This window comes from Ornithodoros turicata, chromosome 3, assembly GCF_037126465.1.
Source record: "Ornithodoros turicata isolate Travis chromosome 3, ASM3712646v1, whole genome shotgun sequence".
Lineage (NCBI taxonomy): Eukaryota > Metazoa > Arthropoda > Arachnida > Ixodida > Argasidae > Ornithodoros > Ornithodoros turicata.
The window spans coordinates 31951859-31966725 of NC_088203.1; the positions used below are offsets into that span (position 1 = coordinate 31951859).

Below are 14867 nucleotides of genomic sequence, written 5' to 3' on the forward strand. Positions count from 1 at the left end.
CAGGTAAATGAATGACCTTCGATCTCGTGCATCTGGAGCACAAACACAACATGTGCACCGATTTTCAGCATTCTAAGTGCTGCAGAACGGCCGTGAGACGCGACGAAGCCGAACATGGTTTTTGCTCCTTGCGCCAATTTTGGGGCCCCCTAGCGGTGGAACTGAACTGATGTTCGAATAAATAATATGTACTTTACTTCCGAATGCCCACACGAACCACCCTGATTTTTTTCATAAAAATCCCTGATGGTCGAGCAGCCCTCCTGGATCACTTGGCGTGGAGTGACCCACTTCTCTTACGACCGTGTACGGCAAGCTCACTTTGATGTAGCAAAATTACTGCCCATGAACCGGTTAAACCGTGCCAGAAAAAAGTAACGGTTCCAATCCCTGTAAATGTCCCGACCATTGATAGATTTTTGTTGTCTGTGTTTGTGCGGGGGGTGGGGGGTTCTCCTTGAGCTGAACCGGATCAATCTGATAATTTCGGTTCAGCGGAGCTAAACCCGAACCGAACCAATATGCCTGAACCCGAACCGGACCGAAAACAATACTGGTTCCCTTCCCTGGTTTCACCAACGTTGGTTAGCTCTGAATCGAGATCAAGGGTTGCTAAAACTTAACACTCTTCTTTTTTACAAACGTTGACGCGATGAATGTTTTAGTGATAATAAATCCCTTTAGTCAAGCAGAGTGAAGTGTTAAATTGAAGTTAGGGGACCGTTGATCTCGGTTCAAATGTTAATCGGCGTTGGTTAAACTGGGCCCGAGTACCACAAGCTAAGACAAATAAGATGCCCATCTGCACCACACTTCGCAACATGGCGACAGCGAAGGAGGATAGTTCTCCGAAAAACAGTGTTAAAGGGTCTATCGCATCCGGAAACCTGTGTATGAGGCCAATACGGCAACGTTCGGCATGGTTTCACAGCAGGGGCGGATTTAAGGGGGGCGGGAAGGGCGACCGCCCCTCCCATACGGTCGTGTTCCCTATGTAAGAACCCAATCTCCTGGACGATGCTGCGCCGCAAAGCACGAAATTTCCTTAAGACCCCCCCCCCCCCCATGACAGACCCTTAAATCCGCCCCTGTTTCACAGTCTACAGCGCCACTATAGTCTGCTTCGCGTTCGCACCGCAATATACGAAGTGAAAATACCTCCGCAAGTACGCCGACTCTCGCTTACCAGTGTGTGTGCTGACGTGACCATGTTCAGTTGAACAGGGTGTTACGCTCCTGGCTGTACAAACACGTACGACGCTAACCAGAAACATTATTCCACGAGCCGATTACAGATTTCTCCGCGACCGCCCGCATACTCTATCACTCCCGAACCGCCGGGGCGCCCGGCGGGCGGACGCTAAGGTCTCTTTGCCGCTCCCTGATTGGCCTTGTCCGAGCCAAAGGACGCGCGCTGATCGGCGTTGTCCAAGTGACGTTTACAGAGAGGGAATTCCGGAATGCTCTCAACATCCGTTGTCTGCTCTTGCATCGTATTACATCAAACTGCACAGAAACAACTCCACTAAATCGCGTCGGATTTTTGTCGGTGATGAACGAGGAGTAAAATGGCACTGTTTCGGAATGGACCGCGACGGATGAGCTAGTTCCTTTTAGCCTTCCTTCCTTCGTGTCGAACGTTTTAAATTCGTGATAAAGTACTGGAGTACAAACTTTTCATTCGTCCTTAATTTCTTCAAACGGTTTATCCTTGTTGTTTTTGTTACCTCTATTGCGAGGGTACGCATCTGCGCGAGAGGGAAAAGCGAATGACTTCCCCGAACTCGTTCGTTGAGTGAGTGCATTCGCATGTACCGTAATTTCACCCGTGTAAGCCGCACCGCAGATAAGCCGCACGACCCGCTTTTAGGAACATTTTGGAAATTTTCTGCAGATAAGCCGCACTCGCAGATAAGCCCCGGGCAGTACGACATGACTAATTTGTGGGACAAAGGAGACCATAGAGGAGGCCATAAACCCTGTGGTCCATACTCCGGGGTCGGCATGGTGTACAACAAAGGAGGTCAGTTCTAGTATTCTACCAAGATCGGACTGCCCTTGTTGTGTGTTTTTCATGGATCGACGGGTCAGTGGCCTTCCAGAAGACATGGATCACTGTCACCACTTTCGTTAAAGCTGCTTGGAGGAAGGCACTAGGACGGTCAGTCTACTCGAATGTTGACGCGCCCCTGTTACACATTGTTTGTGCATTGGAAGGGCGGTGCTGTTCCAGAGACACTGTCGGCCCTTTCGTGAAAACCGGCGTATGGGGGAAAATACCAGGGGAAAATAGTCATCAGATAAGCCGCACCGGTGGATAAGCTGCAGAGGGCCCGTGAGGAAAAAAAATCGCGCATAAGCCGCGGCTAATAAGCGTGAAATTACGGTATTGCCATTTGGTGGTGCCATTCACCCTGTGACACGAAACGCAAGCCATTCGGTGGGAATGACATTCAATTTGCCGTGTGACAGGGGTATTAGAGCGGTATTAGAGCCCATCGATTTTTTTTTAGTTCTCATGGCTACTCCGCCTTCCCTGCCCCTCTGTTTCTTCTAGTGATTTTGGAATCGGGAGAAACAATTTCATCACTTTCTACAGTAGGTGACAACCATGTTTGCTATGACTGCTACATGCGCACCATCAACCACAAAAACACTTTCATGCAAGTGCGTTCATATTTAACACCAGACAACGTATTCCAGAGAATGGTATCGCTGTCTCATCACGAGGTCGCCGAAGTTCGATGACGCGGGGTCCTCATATGCCGTCAAAAAGCTGCCAAAAACAGCACGGAAAACAGAGAGAGACACAAAAGATAATATACGACTGATTTAATGTTAAAGTGGCACTAAAATACAAAACAACTTGGCCTGAAATGAAATTCCGTGTCGCAATTAGTACAGTTCAAACAGAATTAGTTCACACAGCGCTACAGTTTAGAAGAAAAACTCAATGAAAGCAGAGCAGTCTTTCGCGGCAACGAATGGTGTGCCCAGGGGGCCAAGATTGGCGGCATCCAATGAGACAACAGGAGAAGCGAGCGCATACCTATCGTGGCTATATGGATTCGGAACGGGTCCGATTTTAGTGTTCCGTATATGCGCGGCATGATGCGCATTGGTGCATTTTTCAATAGCAGTTCACTGAAGTGTAGCCTACAACAGTTTTCGCGAATGTTCGACTGACAACATTTATCTTCACGTCCTTCGGACAGCGACGCCAGTCCGCTTTGTAAAGCGCTCTATCCGGGACTGCTCCACGGCGTGGCACGCGCATCTTGGACTAAAAACCCCGTTGCACGAGCTGAAGCGTCGTTCACTGCTTAGCGCCCAAGCACAAAAGAGACCGGTATAATTTTGATTCTAGCTTCCTAACGTAATCGAAGTTTCGAATTATGATAACAAGTACGAAATTAACATAGAGTGTAGCGTAATTTAAAGCGAACTAGTTTTTTTGCATTTTAGTGCCACTTTAACATTGTAACAGATGAGTAATATTAGACCAGTTGTGTGTGAGCTGATCCTTTGCGCGACCCTCTGTGTTTTTGGCTGTTCTAGAGTTCTAGCAATGGACCGTGGTTCTAGAGTAGACATGTGCGCCGACGCCACCGGTAATTTTCGGTACGCCACCGCCGCCGGCGATTCGAAACCGGCCGCCACCGAGGGCCTCTTCGCACCTGTTCTCGGACGCGAAAACGCGTATCGCAGCCCTCCGGCGAAGTCGGAATTGCTTTTGTCTGCTTGGAACGATACGGAAACCATTCAAATGGACCTTTTTCATATGCGCGTCGTATCCTAGCGGCACCTCCAACGAACCATGCTCGGCGCGCGTCAAAACAAATCCACGTGGATAGCACAAATGACCAAAACCGGTCCGGAGTAGGGCCGACAAGGTCGCACCAGTCGTGCGGTCTCCCCACTGGACCCCACTTCTGTCGTCCCCATAGTGCGCCATCTGGTGAAGACGGAGATAATCCTCTCCGGCGCCTCAAGGTCATACGCATGCGCCATTGTGAAAAAGGTCCATTTAAAGGTACGACGTAAATACACCTCGCGCGTTTGTGTTCCCTCCAGTTATTGTACATAGCGGCGCAACTAGTAGCGTCGCCTACCGTATACGCTACCTTTTTTCAACGGCGGAGTAGCGGTGTCGCTACATTTTGAGCTAGTAATTTCCATTCACCCGAAAGAAATTGAAGCATTTTCAGTTGCATCTAAATGGGCAACGAGTAACAAGAGTATCTCACCATCGCTTTCTGGGAGTAATCATCGACGCACAACTCTCATGGGCTGCTCATGTCAAATATATAAAAGGAAGAGCCGATGCGAGAAGCAACGTGTTGCGTCATACCGCAGGTTCTCACTGGGGACTGTCGACCAGATCCCTATTGGCCATACACAGAGCTCTCATTCGGCAGATGATTGCATTCCACCTTCCGGTGTTACATGGTATATCTGACACCTCAGAGCGAACACTGCAGAGTGCACTAGCCAAGGGCCTGAAGATATGTCTTGGAGTACCGTGCGCCACTTCTAATATTCTAACCACAATAGAATCCCGAGAACTTTCGCTCGCTGTGCTGCGGACACAGGAATCAGTGCGTCATTATGCGCGGCTAAGCACGTCACACTACAAACACCCGCTTGCACGACAATTAGTCCACCGAAAATCGAATTTTTCAAATGCGATCGCTCAACACCACCGAACAATTCCTAAGGCGCAAAGACAGGAAACGGCGCTGCATCCTCCATGGACATTTATACCCCCGGTAGTTTGCACGTCCGTACCAGGTTTGCAGAAAAAAGCACATCACCCAACCTTGGCGATCCGACAGTACTGCCTTGCCACAATGGACAATCACAAGAACAGGACGGCGATTTTTACTGACGGCTCGACGACGACCTCAGGATCTGCATCTGCATTTGTGGTACCAGAGCATAGTAGGGAAGGGATCGCGAGACTATCGCATCGCACGTCGTCGACCATGGCTGAGTTAGTTGCGATTAAAATGGCAATAGATTATATAGGCACAAGGGAGATACCGGCTCAGTGGGTTATCTACTGTGACTCCAAGGCTGGACTTGAAGCTATACAATCGTTCTTGACTGGCGGACGTATTAATCCAGTTGTTCACGACATACTGAAAGAATATGCAAGATCGTACATCACCGGTCATGACGTCCTCATCCAGTGGATACCTAGCCACATTGGCATACCGGGTAATGAGGCCGCAGACAAATTAGCGGACGTAGCACATCTTTCGTCAACAAACTATGTGGTGCCATTTTTCAAGGCAGACGTGAAATCGCTACTTCAGTCCATTTCAAGAGCAGGTATGGAGGAACAGTGGCAGGAAGCTGATCGCCGATCATCTCTCCTCTTCAAGATCGACCCGGAAGGGAAATACAGGTTCCCATCCGGTACACGGAGGCCCATTGAGACGCTGCTGCATCGTTTTCGGTTGAATGTCCCGTACGGTCAACAGTTCCTCCACAAGATTGGGCGGGCAGACTCTGCAGACTGTTCAGTGTGTGCGACAGTGGAGGACACTGAGCACATTCTCCTGCATTGTACAAAGTATGCTCCACAAAGGGCTAGGTTGAGGTATATCCTCGACCGCCTGGACAACAGGCGTTTCGACGTGGTGAAAGTGCTCGGACTGTGGGACCCAAGAAAGCGAGACACTGCCTTTGCGGCACTTGAGAACTTCCTTGTGAGCTGCGGCATGGAACTCATATTTTAGGATTTTGTGCGAGTGCCTCCATCAGTGTGTATCTTTGTAGTGTGTATCTTTGCATTAGGGTGTATCTGTTTCTCTGCATGTTCTAGTGATATTTATTCACTTGCATTAGGGTATATCTGTTTCTCTGCATGTTCTAGTGATATTTATTCACTTGCACCTAGTGTACTAACACACTAATTGTTGGGGATGGGGAATGGACTTTGTTTGTTTTTGGTTGTTTGTAGGTTGTTGTTTTGTTTTGGGAGTAGCAGAACTAGTCAGGAGACAAGTTCAATTTCTCCCTGGTTTTCTTCTAAATAAATCAAATCAAAATCAATTGAGCTAGTAACTGGAAAAGAATTTCCGTAACAAATGTGAGTAGCGGCGGAAACTTTCTCCGCTACCGTTACCGCTACTTTTCAGAATACGGGAGACGTTGAACACGGAGCAAAAATGCGAGAACGGAGAAGCAGAATGTTTTTCTTGTTGTTCCTTAAAGTTATACTTGTTAATCAGGCAGAATGATGTGACGATCATCCTAAGTTTCACTAACTCACAAAATCTAAGCGCAGTCGAATATTTAGGAATGTAATTCGTGTTTATTCTGTGCATTCTCTAGCTTTTTTTTTTTTTTGCTCACATTTGCGAAACACCAACAGGTGTGTACACCATTATTAACATACCACATCATGTGGATCAGTACATCAGTGCAGGACGACTCCGGCCGGGGCGGCTCAGAGCGCAGTGTCAGAGTTCCTGAGAACATCCAATTTGTAAAGCCCCTGATCCTCAAGGACCGACGGGTAACATTTCTCGAACTGGCTCGAAAAACGGACCTTTCTGTGGGAACGTTGAACACTATCAATCATGAACACCTTCAGTTTCGGAAAGTTAGTGCCCGTTTTGTCCCGAGGCAGCTCTCCGTGTTTGAACGAAAATCAACACTGTCAATAACACTGATCTCGATTGTAAAAGGCTGGATCGCGGATAGGGAGCGCGAACGTCCGGCAACCGGCCGCCATCTTACTCTATCCAAAACACTCGCAGCAGCCATCATGGCAACGTTTTGCAATTACGGTCGTACCAAGCGTACAGGCAAGGATACAGGGCCTAAATTTCTACAGGTGAGTCATTGTTTACAGGTGAGTCAAGGAATAAATATGGGCGTCCATTCTGTACATTTATTTTACAATTATGAAGTTTTTTTTGCCCACAACCAGCACTCGATGAAACTTGTTTGACCGTTCTTCCGAGGTTCAATCGAACACACTTGCATTTTATCCAGCGGCAAATACAGTTTGAGTGCATAATATGCTTGAGAGAACATGTTACACTACACTGGTAGCGTTGTCATCAGTATATGTGCGAGCATTCGAGCGCTTCCCGCATACATTGCTAGCACGGTACACCGGGTTCCCTACAGACGCAAGTGCACAGTCATTTCTTTAAATCACCTTCGCGCACAACTTCAGTATTACGTCGTAATGAGGCCAAGAGTCACCCTTTTTCTTGTATTGCTTTGTGCCTTGGTTTGATTTGTGACAAAGAATCCTACGTAACGGTGATGTGCTGTGACTTGGATACCGCTTTTGTGTCTGAGCTATGTTGTCAGCTTGTTGCGATAATAATAATTTGTAGCGTGTCGTGTTATTTGTAGCAGTGTTTAAGGCAAAAGTGGTCTCTCAATACAGGTTTCGTCATGGGGGCTACCCAGAGAATAGTCTGTGCAGTGTGATGCGATGGAGTTTACAGATAGGTATCATGTTCTTCATCCGCGGGTCTCTATACTTCACAGAGAGGAATCACCTCAGTGCACGCACTGTGGTAAGCCTCTTTCAATTTTGCACATTCTCTTTACAAGTTTGCTTGTTTGTTTGTAAGGGAATAATTCTCTGTACATGTTCACATCACTTCAGAGAGTTTTATATACCCCTTATGCAATTTCACCCAGCATTATTGCTTGGTGATGAAGTTACAATTCTTTGTAGAAGAGTTTTTAAATTTTAAAAAGATATCGGGATTGTAAACCCCGTTTTAAACTGATCTTTTAAACATTTATTCAATGCTTTTATTGAACAACATATTTATTTTTAACTAGTTGGAACCTATCCAATGTTCTGATATATTATGACCTTTGTTGTCGATGCAAACAAACAAAAATGTGCTGCACTTCAAAATGAGATAAATCTTGTGTCTCAAGGAGGTGTTGCCACTTTCTAGGTAATTTGATTAAGCTTACATCAATACTTAGATTAAATGGCGAAACGAGCGTGATCTAATTGCGTGAAGTAATTATTTGGGCTGCTACGGTGTGTTGATATTTGCGAGGCATCAAGTCGAAGACACCACTGTCGTTCACTAAAAGACTTTCTGCGGCGATGCTTGATATAAATCACAGTGAACGTATCTGAAACAACGGCTGTGATTCTACGGGACGATTTCTTTCTACCATGCGAGTATATCTTTTCCGGGACTGTTCTTTCTGGAAGAATTTCTGTCCAGAACGCAGCATGGGAGATTATACGTGGTTGTTGTTAAACTCACATCGATTCTTATTGAAATATTGGGATGACTCTGGTTTACACTTCGCAAAATAAACTTCGAGAATAAACTCCTCGAAATAAATCACGAAAAAATCCACGGTGTAGAGATAAAGCCGTAAAAATCAACTTTTGCGATACAAACGCTTCAGATTCAAACCTTCAAAATAAATCGTCTCTGATTGGTCGACAGGGTCGACAGGCACGACAGCCTCAGAGCAGCGAAGGCTTTTGGCTCCCGCGTCTCAAAATAGTTCCCCGCAGGGTGAGGCTTTTTGCGGTGGGCTGGGAACGAGAGTACCGAGTCTGGACGAATCGTTTGCTGTATTCTCCGCCGGCTATCAGGATTCTGTTGACACTGCAGTTATTAATGATTTGTTCTGCTGCTCGCCTGTCAAATTTGAGTATGTCGAACTCTGAATTCGTGTCGTGTCACCAAATGAGTTCCCGGTGTTGGTTCCAGCTATGGTGGACACCTGCTATATTATGAACATTATCGCGAACATCGCCATTCTCCTGCAGGGCTGCCTTGGTTGTGAAGTCGTAGAGATGAAAAGTGACGATCGACGAAAAAGCCTGATTCCGATACCGTGTGGATGTGTTGTGTTTGTCCGTCTGTATGTGTTTGTGTGTGTTCCAGCCTCAGAACCGTAGAATCGTGAAATCGGAACCTGCCTGTGGTTTTCCTTGTGAGCCTACGTTCTGATAAACGCAGGGAACAGGTACTGGACAGACTCTCGAAATGCATTTCTGCAAATAAGCTGCATGTGAATGTGAAGAAATTGTTTGTTTGTTTGCAAGAAAAAACTATTTTCTCTCGGATGAATAACTTGAGTCAGCAGAGGTGCCCTAATTTTTTGTAACCAGCATACGGTAATCTCAAAGTGTAACGAAATAAGATTATAATTTCAGAAACATCCACATTGATTCGCGCACCTTCCTAGACAACGATTTGCCATGCAAAAGCTGCAAAAGATGCATCTAGACATAATACTTCAAGCACTTTGTTTTCACTGGTCTTTGAATACTCTGGAACGTAGAACGTGAAGAAAAAACAATGTACAAGTTTCCGGCGATGCAGAATCAAAAATAACAAAGACGGTTAAGAGCATCAACTGTTCACTATATACATAAAAACAAGACTTGCATGCAGTAGACTGCACTTCTTCAGGTTTGAGGACCTGTTACAAGTGGTGAAGCGTATACATTGATGATATTTTTGCCATCTGGACAGCTGACGAAACCTCTCTACTCTCATTTTGTGATCATTTTAACTCACAGCACAATTCCATCAAATTCACGTGCAACTACTCTCGAACTTCAATCAGCTTTCTAGACGTCACTGTTTCTCTCGAGTTGGGTAAACTCGTCACAGATCTCTATAAGAAGCCGACTGACAAACAGCAGTACCTTCATTTCAACAGCCATCACCCTAATATCCAAAAGCGAAACATTCCATTTGGACAACTCACACGTTTAAAACGCATATGTTCCAATACACAAGATTTTTTGAAGCATGCAAAGGACATGTGCAATGACTTCAAGGAGCGCAGATATCTCGACGAACTCATCGACGATGCCCTAGCCAGAGCCACCTCCCTAGACAGGGAAAGGTTGCTTTCTCGTGAATCCAATAAGGCACAAAAGTCATAATAAATGCACTTTCATTACACCTTACAACCGCGCACTACGTAATGTAGGATCTGTGTTCAAACGCCATTTAAACATACTCCACGCCGATGAATATCTCAAAGACATTTTCCCTAATGCTCCGGCTATTACATTTCGGAGATCACGTAACATACGCGACTTACTCACTTCCTCCCGCAATAATCAACAGAGTCCCGGTTGCGCTCCTTGCAACAGCAACTGCTGCCAAACTTGCTTATTTATTGCAACATGTACCTCCACCTGTAGCACTGTTAATGGTTTCGTTTTCTCTATTCGGCGGTCTCTTCACTGTAACTCATTCAATGTCTGCTATCTCATTAACATGCAAATTGTGCAATAAACAATATATAGGCGAAACACATAACACCATCCGTCAAAGAATTTATGGCCATAAATCAGATATTGTTAATAAACGTCAATCGCCTGTATCGCTACATTTTAATCTTCCGGGACATGATCTGCATACACATATACTTATCACCATTTTAGAATCCGGGTACGCTAATGACATCAAACGCAAAAATCGAGAATCCTTTTTCATTTCGAAATTTGCAGCGTTACAGCCACACGGCATCAACGTGTACGGCGGCCCATTACCGTCCTTTATACTATGAGTCTATTTATTGTATTATCACTCGTCTGCCATTTTGCACATCACACACGATGATACACAATCAGTAAGACACCAACTCCGCATTACTTTCCCAGAGTCTGGAAGCTCTTAGCCATCAAGGTGCTGTGTGTCCTCAATCCTTCGCTCTTGAGCCCTAATTCCCCGTACGCATTCTAAAGCTCTTTGTGCCAACTGGCTGCTATGCCTATTCATGTGATGTTCATTGGTTTCATCCACGTACAACTCCAACTCGTCTGTATGTCTGTTTGACCTTGTCCAGGCACCTCCTATTGATTGCGTTTTGTTTTTCATTGTTGATATTTGTATTGCGTTTGTAGTTTTCTTCACCCTTACCCTTTTCTCTTGTACCATGTGACTTGGTTTTTGATATATGCTTCACCACTTGTAACAGGTCCTCAAACCTGAAGAAGTGCAGCTTACTGCACGAAAGTCTTGTTTTTATGTATATAGTAAACAGTTGATGCTCTTAACCGTTTTTGTTATTTTTAATACTCTGGAACCTAAGAATGCCATTATCTTAAATACCATGAAGTTTTCTCACAGAAATTTTTACATCTTTTTTATTCACGTGAATATACAGTGCAAATTCTGGTTATCAAATGTCGGAACATGAAGAAAACCAAGCGCAATAAGTAACTGAAATCAGAAGTGCGAGAAATGAATGGCACTCTCTGTTGTATTTGTTTGCCTTCCTTTCTCTGCTGTGATCTTCACATTCAGAAATCCCGAAGTACGTTTATTAGCAGGTCACTCTTTATGCCAAGCACCCACGCCAAGAAGAGGTCTAAAATTTACGGTACCAGCTGCTTCATTGTATGGTATCCTTGCACCTATTTTTACAGCTTATAAATATTGTGCTGAAATATGAAATCGCTGTAAAACTTGCATGCTGCACGACATTACATTAAATTTGCTGCTTGCAATTCTGCAGCGTTGTTTCTTCCTCACGTTCAAGTGAAAAGGCAAAAAGAACGCTCCGAGACTTACTCTCACACAACCATTATTTCGGGGCCATGTCCTCACGCTAAATGGTCACGAGCGTGCTTTTGAAAACTACAGATGCACATAGGGAAACCGACGTTGCATTTGTACCGACATTCTATTTCCAATAATTAAACGAGACCTAATTAGTACATCCACTTCGGATGTAGAACATGTTGTCATCCCTTATAACTGCAAAAATATGATTTCTCTAAGAATAAAAAAATCAGTCCATGGACACGCTACATGCACCGCACCTACTAGAAATTAACCAGTGGTTTCTGAAAATATACTGGTATTTGTGTTTTATGTGATGTATGGCCCACATTTTCTTTTTGACCAGTTATGCCAGTGTGAGAGCTCCTATGCTAGACTAGCTAATTCCTCCTCTTTGTCCTCCATGCAGTCACATATATGTTACACTACAAGGAAGCTAGCTGGTACCACAGTACCAAACAGGTGAATTAACATGAACACAATCACACAGAAGAGTGAATAACAACCACCATTATTGACTTAGTTTGCTTGGTCGATGGCAACTGAAGGTGGCATATTTCTTTCCTCAGATTTTTTTTATTGGTTTGTTCCAGCTAAAAACAGAAGCCATACACTGAGCACCAGGGCATAATAAAACCCTCCATAAGCATCACTTTGCCTCTTCGGCTTTGGCAAGCATGGCTTTGCCTCCACAAGCATGACTTTGACATAATTGCTTTGTGCCGTGATAAAGGGTACTATGACTGTGTTTGCAGTACCATTTAAAACGTTGGCACCTATAGGGCTAGATTGCAGCCCCCTATTGTGTGCAGATATTCTGATGCCTGCAGAGCTGTAAGCTGTTCTTCCGGGTGAAAGAAAGCTTGAAGACTGCATACATTGTGGCTCACTGCCAAAGAGATACGGTTGGAGAAGAAATTACTGGACATAAAGCACAGTGAGGCATGCTCCACCCAGGCCACAATGAGGTACAATTAATTTGAGCCACCTTCTGTTAATGCAGCAAAAACACCTATTTCTACTGAAAGAAAGGCTGTGGGCTTTTTTTCTGTTGTGGTTGAAGGGCACACGAGATCATAATAAATTGTTTCCAAAAGCTCTTACGTCACATTCTGACATGATCTGAGTCAATATGGTCAGCTGATGCTATAAGATCTACAGAAAACACATGCCAGCAGATTCTGAGCATGCTATAGGAGAGGGTATGCCCTTGAAATGATGAGAATTGTTCACTTTCCAGATGACTTCAGATATGTGAAAACAATCATAAATGTTGACAAAGCTGTTGTGAAGCAGCGACTGCAACTAATCTGTACAACTGGGCAGAACAGTTGAATGCAAAATTTGTTCAAAGTGTGCTATAGCGTCATACAGGTGGGATATGAATGAGCTGACGAAACATTTTTCTTGCATAAGAACATAGGTTCTCAAAATGGAAAAGCAGAGTGTCGATTTTCGCAGGAGAAAGCCACAAAGGCATCTTTTATTTTTGTTTTTGTTTCCTAGATGGCCTCAACTGACGAACAAGCTGCAGCACATTATGGTGACAATTTTTTTATTTTTTGAAATAAAAATAAACCTTTTAGACGACCTATATGTGAATATACTATGTGAAAAAAAAAGTAATTTTTTGCAAGTGCTTGATATTCTCAAACACTTGGTTAAACAATGAATATAGATCAGCTTGATATTTTTATGTGAAGCTAATCACAAGCAATCAGTTACAAACATAAATGGGCGCAGCTCTTGAACTTTTGACCTACATGTTGAACTCCATTATCATCTCTGTTCGTCTCTGGACATCATCCTTTTGCGTTTTCATCATCTCATCATCAGATTGAACTTTCTGTATTAAGTGTACTGGGGTAGCCAGTTTGACTTCGTCGAAACTTACATCCCCATTTTTTTCTTTATTCACATCACATCACATCACATCACAAACATAAATAATCTGGGGCTCCTTCAAGAATGCCAATTTGTCAGACATTTATTGTAAACTTGACCCCAAATGGGCTCCGTTCTTGAGTTCTCACCACGTCACCAGATTTATTCTCGTTCTACATACCCTTTGGGATGGCAGACCCGTGCTTCCCCTCTAACACCAGGCAAGGAAAGCGCACAAATGATGTATATGTAGATGTCAGAAGGAAGCTCGTAAGGGACAATTTCATATTTCGGCACAGTTTAATGTGCCCCCACTGTTCAAGAAAACCAAATGATGATTTACATTCGATATACGCATCGTCTAAAAAATGCGCAAAATTTTTTTCAGTGATATTTAAGAGAGTCAAGCTACATCTCTGGCTGGTTTTGGCTGGAATATCCCAGGTTGACACAGGCTGATGTATGTCAGCATTGAAAATATAAAGGAAAAAAGGCAATTTAAAATGCCTCACTCAATTTACTACATTTCATAGCTTACACCTTGACAGGTGTTTTTTTATGCTAAAATGGTTTCATTGCCAAAATCAACGAGAATGATCGTCATCACATTAACAAGTTTCAACTAACTGTATAGCAAGTAATAACAAACATGTGCTTACTTTTTCTGCAATCAAGATGTGAATTAGATCGTTGAGTTGCAGGCTTCAGTGAAAAATCACTGCTTGTGATGTCACTGCTGAGTGAGTAGTGGCACTGCTAGTGACGCAACATCTGATTCCAGTGTCTTTCACCCTACCCCATGTTATTTCATGATCAATTATCATCACAATCAATGAGCTTGCATGATGCACTTATGAAGGGTAATTTCATGTGTGCCAATAAACATACTGCAGTGCTAATTTACAATGTAGTTTGTGGCTGTGGAACACACTCATATTGAGTATGCATTGTGTGCTAGAGGAGCATTTTCTGCCATAAACATTAGATGAGCGAAGACGCCAAAAAATGTAAGCACTGTTTACGTGCATTTGACAACCTGCGTTTTTATTGCTGAGAGGCTCTCTTCGTAGCTAGAGGGAAAGGGTGCTGGCAATGTGGCACATGTTCATAAGATGTAGAACCAGAGACACAGAAAAAAACTGACAGCATATCATGATCTCAGTCATGTCATTGTGTCCGTGTTTCTGTCTCCTATTCTGCATTTGTTAATCTTTTTGTGTAGTTGCTGGATTTTAGCCCAACAGCAGGGGTCAGCAATTAGAGAACATCCAGAACATGCAAGGCATACATTTCCTCATTCTCCGCATTCCTCATTCAACTAACATTGAAGAAGTAACCATGCGAAGAAACAATACAACAGTTAAACTGGCTTCAGTACACTAGAACATGTCACATGTAACAATATACAGTATGCCTCAGTGTTTCCCAAACCATGTG

General features: G+C 44.1%; 1 protein-coding gene across 1 annotated transcript in view; it reads right to left on the minus strand.

Annotated features, from left to right (window-relative positions):
- The window catches only part of LOC135388386 (fatty-acid amide hydrolase 2-like), an 83948-nt gene that overhangs the window by 45941 nt on the left and 23140 nt on the right, over positions 1–14867 (minus strand). The window lies entirely within an intron of this gene.